Source organism: Mytilus galloprovincialis, chromosome 8 (genome assembly GCF_965363235.1).
Source record: "Mytilus galloprovincialis chromosome 8, xbMytGall1.hap1.1, whole genome shotgun sequence".
In the NCBI taxonomy this organism is placed as follows: Eukaryota; Metazoa; Mollusca; class Bivalvia; order Mytilida; family Mytilidae; genus Mytilus; species Mytilus galloprovincialis.
The window spans coordinates 91428764-91446288 of NC_134845.1; the positions used below are offsets into that span (position 1 = coordinate 91428764).

The following is a 17525-nucleotide window of genomic DNA, read 5'->3' on the forward strand; positions in this document are numbered from 1 at the left end:
TTGAGTAACGATGAGAAAAAAATATTAAATACACCAAAAGCTTGTGGATGAGACGGAAAAAAACCCAACTAAAGTACTAAAGCAATTATCAAATGAATTAGCACCTATCATCAGTCACCCGTTTCAACAATTCCACCACCTCAATACATGATGCATAAACAGCAGCGCACTGATATATGTCATTCGATACCGGTAAACTACTGCTATAAAGTATACTTATGAGTTTTGCTCATCGTTGAAGGCCGTGCAATAAATATTAGTGTCTGTGTTATTTGGTCACTTGTGGAGAGTTGTCTCATTTGCAATCAATCATATCATATTTTCATTTTTATATTAACTTCTCTGCAAGATGCTCGACCACACAAAATGCTCCTACATAATGAGTCATTCGTGAATGTAACATTCTAACATGTATAAAGGACACCAAACATATATATTTATATAATACTTTGAAAAAGCAATTAAAAAAGATTCAAAGAAAAATGACAAAAAGCATCTCCCCAAACATTTGTTTACTCCACACCTAACTAGTCGGGGATATCAGAAAAATCAAATGGACTAGTGAATCGCTCGCATGTACGACGTTCACTGTCAAAAATGCAAAAAGGGAATATGAACTAAAGACAAAATTGCTAGTGGTTTACGCAATTAAAATATGCTCAATATGCATGCCATTATAAGAGAACTTGGTTTTTCATCTTTCATAATTTATTTTAATATTTTACTTTTCCAAAGTTTTGTTCTTAAATTTATTCATATGTAAACTTGAGATTGTCTATATACAACATGCATATGAGCAAAAATAACAGTAAGAACAAGACAACAAATCTACTTGTTTCCGTTTCCTTATTCGGTATCTGTTCCGCTTTCTGTTTCTGTTCCGTTGTCAATTTCCGTTCCGTTTTACATTTCAGCCTTTTAGCTACGCCTATGCCAACCTTGAATTTAGATACTAGTAATCGTTTGTTTGAAGGGAAAATATCGGTGGTTTTATAATTAAAATGTTGATAAACTTTTACTATCTCGGTCGCGGTTAGTAAACTTTTGCAAGACATTTCTTCTGTAAAATACTGAGGTGCCATGACTGGAAAACGTATGAGATATAACAAACCGCCAAGACATTCTCTGACATTCTCATCCGTTGCTGGTAATCTTTTATTATGGCATTTATTTTGCCTTCATTGTAGCATTGTTTGGAAAATTTGTTCTTCTTCGCAACGGAACTTATCCGATCTAAGTAATAGTTTAAGACATTCCGCTGACAAATTAATAAAATCTTTTGAATCAAGAACTTCACTTCCTTTGATGAAAATGAAATTCAAAACTTTCGTTTTTAAGTCTTCCATTTTGAAGTCGTGTGCTGCTTGTAGAACAAGACATGCATGATCCACATTCACATGTGAAGATAAAAATGCATTACATTCTTCTGATAACAGCTGATTAGAAGCATGTATACTTTTCTGATCCATATAAAAGGTTCCTTACATTATTTAAATCGACAGTTATCTTTTCTGTATATATAAATCTGCGGGAAAAAAATAAAGGGGACAGTGGTTATACCTTTACAATGTTTACATAATTTTATAGAACCAGGCTTAATCCACCATTTTCTACATTTGAAAATGCCTGTACCAAGTCAGGAATATGACAGTTCTTGTCCATTCGTTTTTGATGCGTTTTGTTATTTGATTTTGCCATGTGATTATGGACTTTCCGAATTGATTTTCCTCTAAGTTCAGAATTTTTGTGATTTTACTTTTTCATATCTATCTAGGAATACAGTAATCAATTGTGTTATTATCCGTATACAGTATCTTCATCTTGATATCTGTATGTTGAATATGATATCCACATGTAGTTCTACGTCTTTAATGTATTATATACCTCTTTGGAATTTGTTCACAGAATAAACATATCACAAACAGTAAGTTGACTCTTTTCTCTGGTAAGGACTGAAATTGAACGGTTATTAATGTTATACTCATTTTTTTGTTGCCGATTAGTCTTTCCTTTTCTATTGTGTTTTGTATACTTATTGTATGTCATTGCATGGTCAGTTTATGTTCGACCTATGAGTTTTATTGTGTCTTTGTTATCTTTCACTTCTGTCTTTTATCGTTTTATTTAATAGAAAAGAATGTTTTCTAGTTCCTGTACGTAAATCTTTGTTATTCAATATCATATAAAATATAAAATAGAGAATTTCATTATCCCTTACTGTATAACAGTATGCATACTAGGTTCCAGTAATCTGTATTGCATCATAGTAGGATCTTAGATTTTATCATATATTACATACACATTTTATCTAGGTGAACAATTTGACGCTTAATTTTTGAACGACTCTTTAGAGGGAATGACTTGTACAAAGCGCTATAATTGTAACTTACTGCAAGATCATATTAAAATATTCCGGTTCCATATCAACTATTTCAACAGTTCCTTTCTCTGCCAGTGGTCCTTCAAACATGCTGTAGAATACAGGACTAAAACTAGACAGCATATATTTGTAGGACTCTAAAGTGCGATGGGGACGCTAAAGTACGATGGTCACGCTAAAGTGCGATGGTCTACGCTAAAGTACAATGATTCCATATGCTAAAGTGCGATGGCCCGGGAAAATATAGACGTTAAAACGTAGTTTGATTATGACGTTTAGTCGTTTATACAAACTAAATCAGTATTCGATGGTCTACGCTAAAGTACGATACAAACTAAAAGTTGAACACGCTGGAAGTTAAATAACAAATATTTTATTAACACATTTAATTAAAACCAAATGTCAATGACTGAAATGATTTAAACCTGACCGTGCTTTATCGGCTGAGGCAAATGTTTTTTTTTCTGTAGCTGGAAGAACTTGTATCCTGCAGTCGACCATTTTACTACTAGCATATAGATACAAAATAGTATTCGCATGACTATCATGTATCCTGCTTCTGTTGGAAGCGAACAGATACATTTGAATCATTGTTTTTGCTGCAGTTTACTTTGCAGTTCCCGTTAAAATGCTGTCGATTTTATTGAAAAGTAACGTCGGTAAAATAAAAGTACTTGTTTGCATGCGTAAATTATGATGTAATTTCGTCGGCTTAAACATTAGTTTGTATATTGAAGGAAAATATAGCATTTTTGTGTGGTCATTATGAAAAAGAAGGAAAGTCAGCGAACATCGCCTCTCTCTCTCGTTTAGATTAAAGCTTAAAAAAATGTTACATATGCCGACAATAATCTAATTTTGCATTTGCAATTTACAAAAACGACTGTATGAGGATGTTTTCTCATTAGTAATAGACTGTGTGAACGGTAATATTTTTTTGTAAAAAGACTATTTTTTAACCTCGATGTTTTAATCCCTCGAATCTTACCCTTTTGGTCCATCGCACTTTAGCGTGATACACCATCGCACTTTAGCGAACAAACAACCATCGCACTTTAGCGTGAGACACCATCATACTTTAGCGTAGACCATCGTACATGTACTTTAGCGTGACCATCGCACTTTAGAGTCCTACATATTTATGAGCCTTGATTGGGGTCTTGTCTGTTCCGACGTTGAAACTGACGTCACACATTAGTTGGTAGTTCAGCATATACTTCATTCGATTTGAGAGTGATTTTCCTATTTACCAATCAAATTTTGCTTCCATGATTTTCTGAAATTGAACAAATAAGAAGAGATCTCACTGAAAAATAAGCATACACATGCGTACATATTATTTTATTGGCGTTTGCAATCGGTCAAAAGGCCTATGGATTTTGATACCCCCCTTTTTTCCACCTTAACAATGAATGCATCGAACTGAAACAAAATTAAAACTTTATGTCCTCACAGGATTGTCTTGAATTAAATGTCTCTGTTTCGTGTAGAAAAGGCTGCATGAGGATAAAGTTATCCTTAATTTTTAGCATGCATGGCAAGTTACATAGAATAAAAGAAAAAAAGCTCTGTTTTTGATTTTACAGTTAAAGTCTAACAGTTCTATCACGGAATGACAAACCAGTATATTTTCTACATCAAAAGAGAGTTTCTTTAAATCAATTTTAGCATACTCTTAATGAAAAAGATACAATTGAAAAAACCGTAAAACGACTTAGTATATTTATGGTCATACACATACACACAAGTTGAACACAAACTGACATAGCTAGCGTAAGACAGGTTTATGTTTATGTTACAGCAACCAGTGGCGGATACAGGAATTTTCGTTAGTGGGGGCCCACTTACTGCCTAAGAGGGGGCCCGCTCCAGTCACGCTTCTATCTAACATTCGTACTGCTAGTTTAAAAGGAGTAGGTTCAGTAAGACCCCTTTTTTGCCCCAAAATATAGCAGTTTTACAAAATTGTTAAAATGTAAACCTTTAGTTATTTATTGGACAGTAGAATGCTTCTGCTACATAAATATGGGCTGTTTTTGACAATACAATGCACATATATCCGGTACTAGCACCATTAAGTCATGCTAAATTACTAAAATCCTCATAATTCTAGCATTTTAGTTAATTTTAGACGGTTTTCGTGTAAAACGAAAGTGGCAGCATTCGTGTTCATCCTTAATATTGAAATGTAAGTTGTATTTTATGATAATACATAATATATATAAAGGTTGAGGATGAACACGGATGCGGCCATTTTCATTTTTACCAAAAACCATCTGAAAAGTGATATTTTTCGGCATATTAGGTAGATTTTTCATATTTGAGCTTGAATCGGGTCGTTTTTAATGACTAAATCTGTTAAAATCTTTCACATAAACTAATTAATTCAAATAAAATAGACACTTAAGTGTTTAAAAAGTGGTCAAAATCTTTCGTCAGATGAACCTGAAATTTGAGGCCAAAATCGGTCTTTACCGGACCCACTCCTTTATCTCGTGGAATATAAATGGTGGTTTACAAACAAAACTTGATGATAAAGCATTTATAAAATTTTTATGTACATATGATCTTGTTTTTCTAACGGATTGTTGTTTTGAAAAAGATTTTTCATTTCATTTACCTGATTATAATTGTCATTTATTCCCTCGATTGAAGTCTAAATCTATTCATGGAGGAGGTAGTGTTATTTTTATTAAAACATGTTTTCCTACTGTTATTGATATTGAAACTTGTATTTTAGACTCTATTGTATGGTTAAATATTAAGGAGGGTATATTAACCAAAGACAAATCTGTATATGTTACTTGTATTTATATGCCCCAGTCAAATCCAAATACTACTAGAATACACCCGTGATTTTTAGTATTCGTATTGTTATCTTAGAAAGTCTTACTAATTAAAATACTACACTAGGGAACAATTTGACAGTGCTTGATTTAGTAGTGTTAACCCTGTTATTATGACCCGTGTATATAGCAGAATCCTGAATACACCGTTTGGTGGTGCGCCTGTCAGATGCGGGACGTACAGATCAGGTAATGATATGTAACCGTTAAATATACTTTACTGGTATCAGTATAGGATTCGACCCGGAACTCCTTAATCATTGGCAATATTAATTATGTGGAAAACAAAAGGGTCTGGAGTGGTGTAAGTTTTAATCTACACCATTGTCCTATATTAGCTATATATATATAAAGTCAAATTCTTTGATTTGTCGTTTTTACCCCATGACGGCTGACAAATTGGACCTCGTTACTTTAGTATTGTAGATAAGTTATATGAATGTGATTTATACAATGAGTTCGAAAATAGCATTGAGTTATACTCTGAACTTGGTCACGTTTTTATTATTGGGGATTTGACTGGTCGAACTGGGCCGTTAGTCGATTTTGTGGGAAATGATGATATTCATTTTACTGTAAAGAATCGAATTTGAGGCGTTTTTGAATATTTAGCCGATCGTGTTCTCCTGAAAAGAGTCAATCCTGATTTAAATACAAACATTTATGGATATAAAATAATTAGTATGTGTAAATCCTCAGGCTAAAGGATAGTGAATAGTAGGCACAAACACGGATTTTCGAATGACTTTACATATTGTGGCCCAATTGGTATGAGCGTTCTGGACTACTTCATTGTACCTTCGTTTTATTTCCCGAATATAAACCAGTTAATTGTGTCAAACTTTACAACTTATTCGGACCATGCATTTTTACATGTAGAGCTGAATCTATTAGACACCATGCGAAACCCAGGCAAATGTTATATCGATCATGTACATGTTTTAAATCGTTCAAAATCAATAGTAAACCATACAAACTTAACTTGTGCAAAGAGGGAATATAAAGTTGTGGAACGTCGACTTAAGCGAGAATACCAACGTACAGAAGGTAATGCAATGGACTTTTTAAAATATAGTAACCCAAAACTGTTTTATTCTTAATTTAGGAAAAGGACCGAAAAGAAAAGTAATGTACCGTTACAATCATTCTTTGAACACTTTAAAAAATTGTCTTCTGTTAATATAGACATTACATGTGACGAAGATTTATTCAATAACACATATGGCGATTGTGTATATCCTGAAATTGACGAAGAGATTACAGAGGAGGAGATTTCAAAAGCCATTCGCAATTAAAAGCGCAATAAAAGTCATGGAGTAGACGGTATATTGAATGAATATTTTATCGAGTATAAAGATGTGTTTATGTCCATATTAGTCAAGGTTTTCAATGGTATTTTACAGTCCGGTATATTTCCTTCTAGCTGGGCCATTGCTATACTTGTGCCTATTTTCAAGAAGGAAACGAAGACGATCCAAATAACTTTATTGCACCGCAGGTAAAATATCACGTTGCGATTGGTTTAACGCCGTCATGTGGTGACCTCCTATGAGACCGTAGGGGTTAGTAAATTTCATAGGGGGTTCATGACGCGTTAATGGTGACATTATCTATTACAATTGTTGTGTTTCATTGTTTATATTTTAACATAACGCAGCAGAAACAGCAGTGTGCGATACATTGGTTATACGGTTAACTAATGACCTCTACGAACCATAAAGGGTGAATAAAATCCATGGGGGATTCGGCCTCCGGCCTCACCCCCTATTTAACTAACCCTCTATGGATCTGTAGGGGGTCAGTAGCGAACCATACTACTTCTAATAGAGGTATAAGTCTTGTAAGTAATTTCGCAAAAGTATTTACTTCCGTATTAAACCAACATTTGGTGGACTGGTCCGATTCGTTTTTCAGTTCGGCTTTCGCCCAGGTTTTAAAACTGTAGATGCAATTTTTACCCTTAGGCTAATTTCTGTAATTTTTAAGTCCCTATCAGCAAGCAAGCGTCTTTATTGTTGTTTTGTTGATTACACAAAAGCCTTCGATACTATTCAAAGGCTTATGCTATGGTATAACTTATCAAAAATGAGTATTCAAGGTAAACTTTTTTAAACTGTAATTAAATCTATGTATACTAATGTGTCTTCTTGTGTATGTGTTGATGGTTTTAATTCTGAGGGGTAACTTCTTGACAAATAACAGTAAAAATCATTGCCAAATGACGTTTACAGTAATGTGACGATAAAAGGTTAACGTTCTTTTAAGGGATACATTTTTTTATTTATTTTTTACAGATCACGTTTAATTTATTAACAAAAATAGCGGTTACGATAATTATTTGAGACCTCTGACAAATTATGATGAGGACTATTTGACGAATCATGGTAAATTTTACCCAATTTGACGCTAAAGGTTGCCGAAAATGACCGTGTGATGTGGGATTAGGTTGAGTGTTCCCATGAAGAATAGTACACTAAAGTAAAAAGTACTTATTCAAAGGAACATGTATTATAGTTACTATTGTGCATCACTCAATAATAGAATGCTTTTACTTTTTTTCTTTCTATTCTAGAATAATATACAGTCATGCACATATTGAGAAAATTCAATGCTTATATTCGCGTATTACGTTTATTCGACCATATGGATGAGCCTGTGCTTGCTTATTTCTTTTCGTCTTGAACATTCGTGAAATATTAGTCACTGGTCACATTGGTTGCGACATCGAAATAATCATTATTATAGAATTCTGCTATAGTTTGTACCTCCCCCACTCAAAATATCCTTCCCTGACAATAAATGTAAGCAGGACAAAATTGTTTTTAAAAAATAATTTCGATATTTTCAACAATTTTATATAGGAGTGTTGCACATTCTTTTACAATAAGCGGACATGTGTTACTATATATATCTACTAGGTATTTAAACTTTAAAGATATTGAATGGTGTCTTTGTTCAATTATCGGAAAATGTTATGCACTTTGAATATACTTTTTTGAATTGTTAAGGTGTATTTTACCAATGTTATTTCAACTGATCGGGCGGAGCTTACTTTTTAATTTGCATGAGAACAGTCTATTAGAAGATGGGTGCGATAAGGTTGATTGTCGTTATAATTATTATTGATTTCTAATCACCTATCAGTGTTAAGCCCCAGTCCCACTAGACCACGATCGCACCACGCTCACCGCGATCTAAAATGAATTTAGATCGTGGTGAGGACGCGGTATGAGCGGCATGAAAATGTAAATTTTCGTTGCTTTCACGATGCTACTACGTCCTCTCTACGCTTCTACAAAGATCCCGCTACGATTATACCACGTTCTCACCGCGCTTATTCTGCGACCTCACTACGCTTATCAAGATCTTTCTACGCTCTTCACGTTCTCACTACGACCATACCACGAGTTATCCGATTGCAACACGATCTTGCTGCGATTATAACACGTTCTTACCACGATTATACTACGTTCATAGCGCGATCTTACTACGTTTTCAGCAATAACGTCAACATCGTGTTCCATATCAATACAGTTCAATTCCTTCTGTTTCTGATTAAATCGTAGATTTCTCGGAAACAATACAGTCATGCCACCAAAATCTACCAGAACACATGGGCATGGTGGTAGGAGTTGATGTAGAGGCAGAGGGAGCAAAGTAACGAATCCTGATCAAGCAGAGATGTCGGACCGACCAATCCAACCTAAATTACAACCTATGGCTGGTCCATAAAGCTCAATGACGATATTTTAGTGAACGATAGCAGAGATGACATAGATGTATCAATATATATAGGAAGATGCGGTATGAGTGCCAATGAGACGACTCTCCATCCAAGTTACAATTTATAAAAGTAAACCATTATAGGCCAAGGTATGGCCTTCAACACGGAGTCTTGGCTCACATCAATCAGCACGTTATAAAGGACCCAAAATATTACTAGTGTTAAACCATTTAAACGGAAAAACCAACGGTCTTATCTATGTTCCGGACCATATGAGTATTTGGACCATACGCGTATGGTCATGACCATATGGGTATATACTAATATGGTCCGACCATACGCGTATGGTCCGACCGTACGCGTATGGTCGGGGTAATTAACTCTGATACAGTTAACTTTTAATACTTCTAAACTTTTCATATGGTATAACCGTTTATTAAAAAGACGCTATCATATCATAGGTAATTTTATTATTATATTATAATAAAACGATTAGCTAAATAAAATTTAGAAGTTTCACACAGTTAATTTTACTTACTTGTCAAAACTATAATAAACACATTTTATACCGATGGTCATTACCGATGGTCATTACCGATTTGTTATTACGAGTGAATGGCAATATGTCGACTTAAAAAAATAAATTCCAAAAATTTCATAATGAACTGTTACACAAGAAGTCACTGGTAAGTAATATAGTTTATATAAGTTATCTTGTGAGTATGGTATAGTGCACAGTCATGCTACGATGTTTGAGATCTAGAGCTTCTTAAAAACACCGTAGACATATCGTCGCTGGGCTTCTAAAATGTTGTAAATTACAAATTTTTCAAGGAAAAATTATCTCACAAACAGGCTTTGAAAATTTGTATGATTGAAACTTTTTTGTGTTTTTAAAATTTACTGTTACAAAATGATAGAAATTATTATAAATTAAGGAATGTATCTCCCTCATGCAAAGCTCTGATTCCTGAAGAGACATGTATTGTCGAAATGCGCATCTGGTGCAAGGAAATTGGTACCGTTAATTTTTTTAGTATAATGTAATTTAAAAAAAATACCTATATGGTCCAAATACTCATATGGTCCGGCCCGTTAATAACCAAACGAGTATTATACTCATATGGTCCGACCATACGTGTACGGTCGGACCATATGAGTATACGCATATGGTCATGACCATACGCGTATGGTCCAAATACTCATATGGTCCGGAACATATATATAAAAACGAAAAGCATGGTTGAGCCGTTAGAGCAAATGGATAATTACATTCCAACAAACAAAATCTAGGGAGCTTTTTTATATATTTTATGTGAAAATGACAACGAGAATGATGGTCGTAGTGTGAACGTAGTCAGGTCGTAAGAAGAGCGTGATAAGGACGGCAAGGGCGTGCTAGAATCGTACTATGGCCGTTAACAGCGTTGTATAGTCGTAGTGGAAGCGTAGTTGGGTCGCAGTGAGAACGTGGTGGTCGTAGTGAGGTCGTGATAACGTCGCTGTACGATCGTAGCGCAGTGTCTCCGAATAGAATCAGGCTTTCGCTACGCTCTCGCTACGATTGTACAGCGACCGTTGCGATCTTACTACGATATTAGTGCGCTGTCACTACGCCTCTACTACGACCTGATTTCGCCACGACCGCAACACGATTGTTTTGAACATGTTCAAAGTTGGCCACGCTCTTCACGATCTTAAAGACCTCACCACGACCGTGATACGACCTTACTGCGATCTACACGATCGCACTACGATCATCAAAATTTGCATTTTTTTCACAGATCGTAGTGCGATCGTGGCCTAGTGGGACTAGGGTATATCCAAACGGATATACAAAAGAACTGTGTGTTTAATGACAAGTATGTGACACTTTAATAAAATGAATTATTATTATATTATTTTTATTTAAAATTTGACTGATACATGTACATTTCATTGATGAGTTTATCCCAAAACTCCTGTCTGTAGATGGACTGGTCGTAACTGTAAATTAGCGAACCGGTTAAACCCCGCCCAGTCAAGTGAAATAAATCAAGTAAAATATACACTTGGTCGATCTATATAATTGCATGTATTAACTGTTATTTTTTTATATATTTTTAGCAAAAATAATAATGTAGAAAAATTCAAATTTGTTTACTTGAAGATGGAACTTTATTCAAATTTATTGTCAAATATTATTGGAATAGGAACAATTTTTATAAATTCTATTATAACAGGTAGTAAAAACGAACCCGGAAGTCGGAAATACAATATGTTTACCTTAACAACATATTCAGAGAAAAAGGGGGAGGGCATCTTTAATCGCCAAGAAACAATGTATTGTCCCTTTTCGATTATCCTAAAAATGCATGCATCACACACGTATAGATAAATGTGTACTACGAATTTAAATACATTCTAACCTGTTTTTGTATTGTTATGAGTTACAATTTATGACAAAAATAAGCAAAGACCCATCGAAACAACATCTGATAAACAAATTTAATAATACTTTTAGATATTTGGATGATATTTTGGCTCTCAATAATGACGACTTCAGTATGTATATTAATGAAATTTATCCTGTTGAACTTACTTTAAATAAAGCTAATACTAACAATGACCACTGCCCTTTTCTCGATCTTGATATCTATATCACTAATGGAAAGCTGAATACTAAAATTTATGATAAAAGGGATGATTTTTCATTTCCTATCGTTAATTATCCGTTTTTAGATGGTGACGTTCCCTTGTCACCACCTTACGGTGTTTATATATCTCAACTTGTACGATTCGCTCGTGTATGTAACAATGTTTTCGATTTTAACGAGAGAAATTTATGTATTACTGAAAAATTATTACACCAAGGTTTTCGATATCACAAACTAGTCAAAACATTTACTAAATTTTATCATCGGTATAAAGACATCATTCGTAAATATAGCTCAACATGCAGACTTCTAATACGTTCAGGTATTTCACATCCAATTTTTTATGGTAATATTCTTTATAAAGCACAAAGGTGTCAGTATTCACCTCAGAAACTTACAAAACCTTTGAATAGACTTATTAAGAAGGGATATAATTACGATACTGTTGTCAAATCATTAAAGATTGCATATTTTGGCGTTAATATTGAATCACTGATAAGGTCTTTGCATCGGAACTAAACACATTTATTCTAAAAACAGTTGTTGGCATGACACGGGTTATGTTCTTCTCATATATGTTATGATGGTATGATACTAAACCCCTAACGGGAAGGATTGTGCCTGATGTTCATATGATGAAATCATAATCTTTCAGTCAGTTTAATTGAAGTCTGGAGCTGGCATGTCAGTTAACTGCTAGTAGTCTGTTGTTATTTATGTATTATTGTCATTTTGTTTATTTTCTTTGGTTACATCTTCTGACATCAGACTCGGATTTCTCTTGAACTGAATTTTAATGTGCGTATTGTTATGCGTTTACTTAACTACATTGGTTAGAGGTATAGGGGGAGGGTTGAGATCTCACAAACATGTTTAACCCCGCCGCATTTTTGCGCCTGTCCCAAGTCAGGAGCCTCTGGCCTTTGTTAGTCTTGTATTATTTTAATTTTAGTTTCTTGTGTACAATTTGGAAATTAGTATGGCGTTCATTATCACTGGACTAGTATATATTTGTTTAGGGGCCAGCTGAAGGACGCCTCCGGGTGCGGGAATTTCTCGCTACATTGAAGACCTGTTGGTGACCCTCTGCTGTTGTTTTTTATTTGGTCGGGTTGTTGTCTCTTTGGCACATTCCCCATTTCCATTCTCAATTTTATTGTACTAAAGTGTAGCATTGGAAAACATCCAAAATCATGATACAAGACTTCAAATTTTGCATCACTTCCGATAAAGCTTGACATGTATTTCGAATGCCATTTACGGTTGCTGTAAAGTTTTCTTTTGTTCATTTTCGAATGGTTCCCCAACCCCTCTACAACTCTAGATGCGGCGAATGTAATAAATGTATTCTGTTATTCTTCGTATTCTTTTTTATGGCCCGTCTAATCTCTTTTCTTTATATTGTACATGTAGCACGCCATTATTCTCTATGTGCCCAGTTTTGTATTGTTCAATATATGTTTCGGGCCGATTATCCTTTATTCTATCAGCCCCATCAAGAAGAATTATAGTCATTTCGTAACCCCCCCCCCCCCTTCCCCCCAAATTTCGTACCCTGGAAAAAAACATTTCGTACCCTGCCCATTTCGTTACTGGACCATTTCGTTACTGGACCATTTCGTACCTTGACCATTTCGTACCTCATGGAATATTAACATTTATACCATTTCTACATCATGGGAGATTTTTTTCGTACCTAATAGAAGGTCTGTATGTATGCCGTTTCGTACTCTCGAATACATACTGGTTTTCTCGTTTGAATGGTTTTACACTTGTAATTTTGGGGCCCTTTATAGCTTGTTGTTCGGTGTGAGCCAAGGCTCCGTGTTGAAGGCCGTAAATTGACCTTTAATTGTTTACTTTTATAAATTGTTATTTGGATGGAGAGTTGTCTCATTGGCACTCATACTACATCTTTCTATACGTAGCATTACATGTACGTCTATGATTTTCTATACAGTCATTTAAAAAAAAAGTAAAATCACAAAAATACTGAACTCAGAGGAAAATCTAATTAAACACGTCGATTGTTGAAATGCTTTGAATGTTATGATAGTCAGTGTATGCGGTAACCGTCACTATACGTCTTTAAGTTTAATAGAATCCGGCTCGTCAGTTTCGCGGCAGTGTTTATAAATAGTGTCAGTCATTCATTTTTAATATCGTAGGTTATATTTTCTAAATTTGTATTAATATATCCATACTTTAATTTCAGTTCAATTATATTTCTTCTGTTGGTACCACAGTAACATTTGCTGGTAAAAACGTTCTTCAACGAAAGGAGTAGGTTCAGTAAGACCCCTTTTTGGCCTCAAAATATAGCAGTTTTAGAAAATTGTGAAAATGTAATCGTTTAGATATTTATTGCAAAGTAGAATGCCTCCGCTACATAACTATGGGCTGTTTTTGACAACACAATACACATATATCGGGTACTAGCATCATTAAGTCATGCTATATTACTGAAATCTTCACAATTGTAGCATTTTAGTTAAATTTTAGGCGGTTTCCGTCTGAAATGAAAGTGGCTGCATTCGTGTTCATTCATAATATTGAAATGTAAGTTGTATTTGATGATAATACATAATATATATAAAGGTTGAGGATGAACACGGATGCGGCCACTTTCATTTTTAACAAAAACCATCTGAAAAGTGACGATTTTTGGCATTTTTGATAGATTTTTCATATTTAAGCTTGGATCGGGGCGTTTTAAATGACTTATTTAGTTAAAATTTTCCACATTAACGAATCGAATCAATTGAAATAGACACTTAAGTGTTTAGAAAGTGTCTAAAATCTTTCGTTAGATGAACTTGAAAATTGAGGCCGAAATCGGCCCTTACCGGACCTACTCCTTTATCAGAATTTAGTAATGATTTTCAAAGATTGTTCTGTTGACTAGGACTACCTTCACAATAATAACAGTATGTACAGTGGCGGATCCAGGAATTTCCATAAGTGGGGGCCCACTGACTGTCTAAAGGGGGGGGGACCGCTTCGTTCACGCTTCAGTGATTCCCTATATAAGCAACCAATTCTTTTCCCAAAAGTGGGGGGCGGGCCCCCTGCCCCCACCCCCTAAATCCGCCTCTGATGTAATATAATACATCATAGTATAATATATGATAAATATCCGGGTTTCTGTCCGACAGATGTCCGTGTATATGTCGAAATTCTTACTTGTACTATTACCTGATGTCAGCGAAAAGCCAAAAGCAGTATTAATTTGAACATTATATCGTTTTTTCTGCAAATATCGACTGAACAATTAGAAGAAATTTCATAAATCTCTTGACCTGTATCGATGTTAATTTTGTGTTTGTGAAACCATGTCAAATTCGGTGCGGTACGTTTGCGCTTTTTAATAGGACATTTACGCTTATTTTTTTGGACACTTGCGCTTTAAATCATAGGACATTTGCGCCTTTTAAAAATGGACATTTGCGCTTTTTACATAGGACATTTGTGTTTTTGCAATATTTGTTTTTTTATGACTATCCTCCTCTTTTATCCGGGATTGGGATCCGCATGTTTGACCTGGCAGAGTTAAAGTCTTGTTTTTTATTTATGGTTTAAAGTAAAAAAATCATTTCATAGAACATTTCATAGCACATTGATATGTGCTGAAAAGTTTATATACACTGAGCTAAAGTAAACATTCTAAAGACATAAAAACACGTGATCATGTGTAATAGTTCCAAATACTAGTAGTCAGAGGATCTGTCCACCTATAGTTTCAGATTCTAAACATGGCAAATTCATCACACTGCGATATGTTTTTTTTTCACTTGCTTTTTAAACTGTTTTTCTTAATAGATATTTTTTAATGGCACACAGACACGACACAGATCATTCATTTAAAAAAAAAGAAGCTGAGTTATCAATAAGACAAAGCAAATCATGTTTGGAATTCTCACAAACATTTACAAAAGTCCGTAATCATGTTAATGGCAATCAAATAAAATGACTCCCAAAACGATCTGATAATCCAATAATCCGGATATTTTCTATATATAAAAAAGAACATCTGGTATGATTGCCAATGAGACAACTGTCTACAAAAGACCAAAATGACAATAGACAATACATTAACAATTATAGGTCACCGTACGGCCTTCAACAATGAGCAAAGCCCATACCACATAGTCAGCTATAAAAGTCCCCGATATGACAATTCAACGAGAAAACTAACGGCCTTATTTATATAAAAAATGAATGCCGATATTAGAAAAAACATTACAACGTACAAGTATATTATATTAACCTAAATTACTGAACTTGTGCCCTTAATCTTTGATCAACTTTGTCCTTTTTAGAATATATATATTGAAAAAATCATCTTCCCGTACATACTCTTTAAACGCGGAACGCCTGGTTCACAAATTAGTTGAAATAAACTGTTTTTCTACGAAAATAGAAAAAAAAAATGTTTATTGTAACAATGTGTTTCCCGTTGACCATTAAACTTGTAAATTAAATACAAATCGTATATTTTGACGTACATAATTAATACAGCTAAATTTGGTCGTTGTAATATTATGTTTGTCTCCCTTCCTCCATTTTGTTCAAAATCTATTTTAAAAAGCGTATTCCACGAGCTAGAGTTTACATTAGTCTTATACACGTATCTGAACACACGAAAAGGCAAACTTTGTTCGCAGGGGATACTGGTATATTTTGAACGATATACAAAGTGCATTTCTTTCTAACAAAAACGACGCAAACGGCTAAGCGCGCACATGTTATCTAACTTCAAGTTAAGAATTCGCTACATCTGTCTTCTAGTATTTGTATTAAAATATCAGATGTTTTTAACAAGGCTAAAAAAGAGGTGTAACGTTACCTTCAGCTGAGTACAAATACAGCTGATATTTTAAAGATCCTAAGCATTTATTGCCGTTATCCTGCAACACATTTTGTACATTTTTACAATTCCAATAGTTGATTTTGTTTTGTAAGAAACTGACACGACTTAAACGCGGACCGCATTGCGGACTCAAAAATTTAACTGTGATGTAAATAGTAGTTTGACATAACCGTTCGCTTCCAAAAAAAGTTTGATAACAGGTGACCAAATATGTTAGAAACGTCGCAAGTTACTGGTGTTACTTTGGTAAAATCACGGACAAGACACATTCATCTTCTTAATTTTTAAACATAAAAGTTGATATTATAAAGTGTTGTATATCATTTTAAAGCTTTTAAACTCTTCTTTCAGATTATTGCAATTTTGTATATGTAACAGACCATTTTCATTAATCAAAACTCAATAAAACCTTTATTTTGCAATATAATTTCCTTGTCCCGCGTTACACTTTTAGTTTTGTGAAATTCTGAATACCGTAAAAAAAACATATAAATTTTATTACCAAACGATATAAAAGTTTGTCTAGAACAAGCAATTCATAATTGGGCGTTGACGTAATGTCGATTTTTTTCTCTCGAAAAGACGGAAATATAAAATAGGGGATCAAGATGATACAAATTATGTGTCCCATGCACGAAAGGTTGTCGTAATTTTTGTTAAATTGTCCAAAAAAAGGGAATTCCAGAGCAATCCCCATGTCGAAAGTAAATAATTCTTTTACTAGTATTTTGTACATAGATCACACTTTCGCCTCATGCAATAATCGGGAATTTTAAAAATAAATTCTTATTTTTCGAGTTGAATAGCAATGTCCGACATTTTGTCCCCTTCAAACCAAATTAAACGTAGGGTTACGTTTTCTGTTTTTTCATGATGTTTATTCAATATAGTGCCATTCGCTACATAAACAATCTTATAATGGATAAAAGTACAAAAAATTATCTCTATTTTGGTATTAAATTCCGATAAATTAAATCTAATATACGAGATATCAGATAAAACTAAAATGTCCGATACAATGTCCCCACATACGATTTTGACGTTATTTAATAAAATATACTTCTAACGT

At 34.1% G+C, this 17525-nt stretch overlaps 1 protein-coding gene across 1 annotated transcript in view; it reads right to left on the reverse strand.

Moving 5' to 3' along the window:
* Positions 1 to 17525, reverse strand: part of LOC143042832 (large ribosomal subunit protein eL31-like) — a 102914-nt gene that overhangs the window by 58028 nt on the left and 27361 nt on the right. The window lies entirely within an intron of this gene.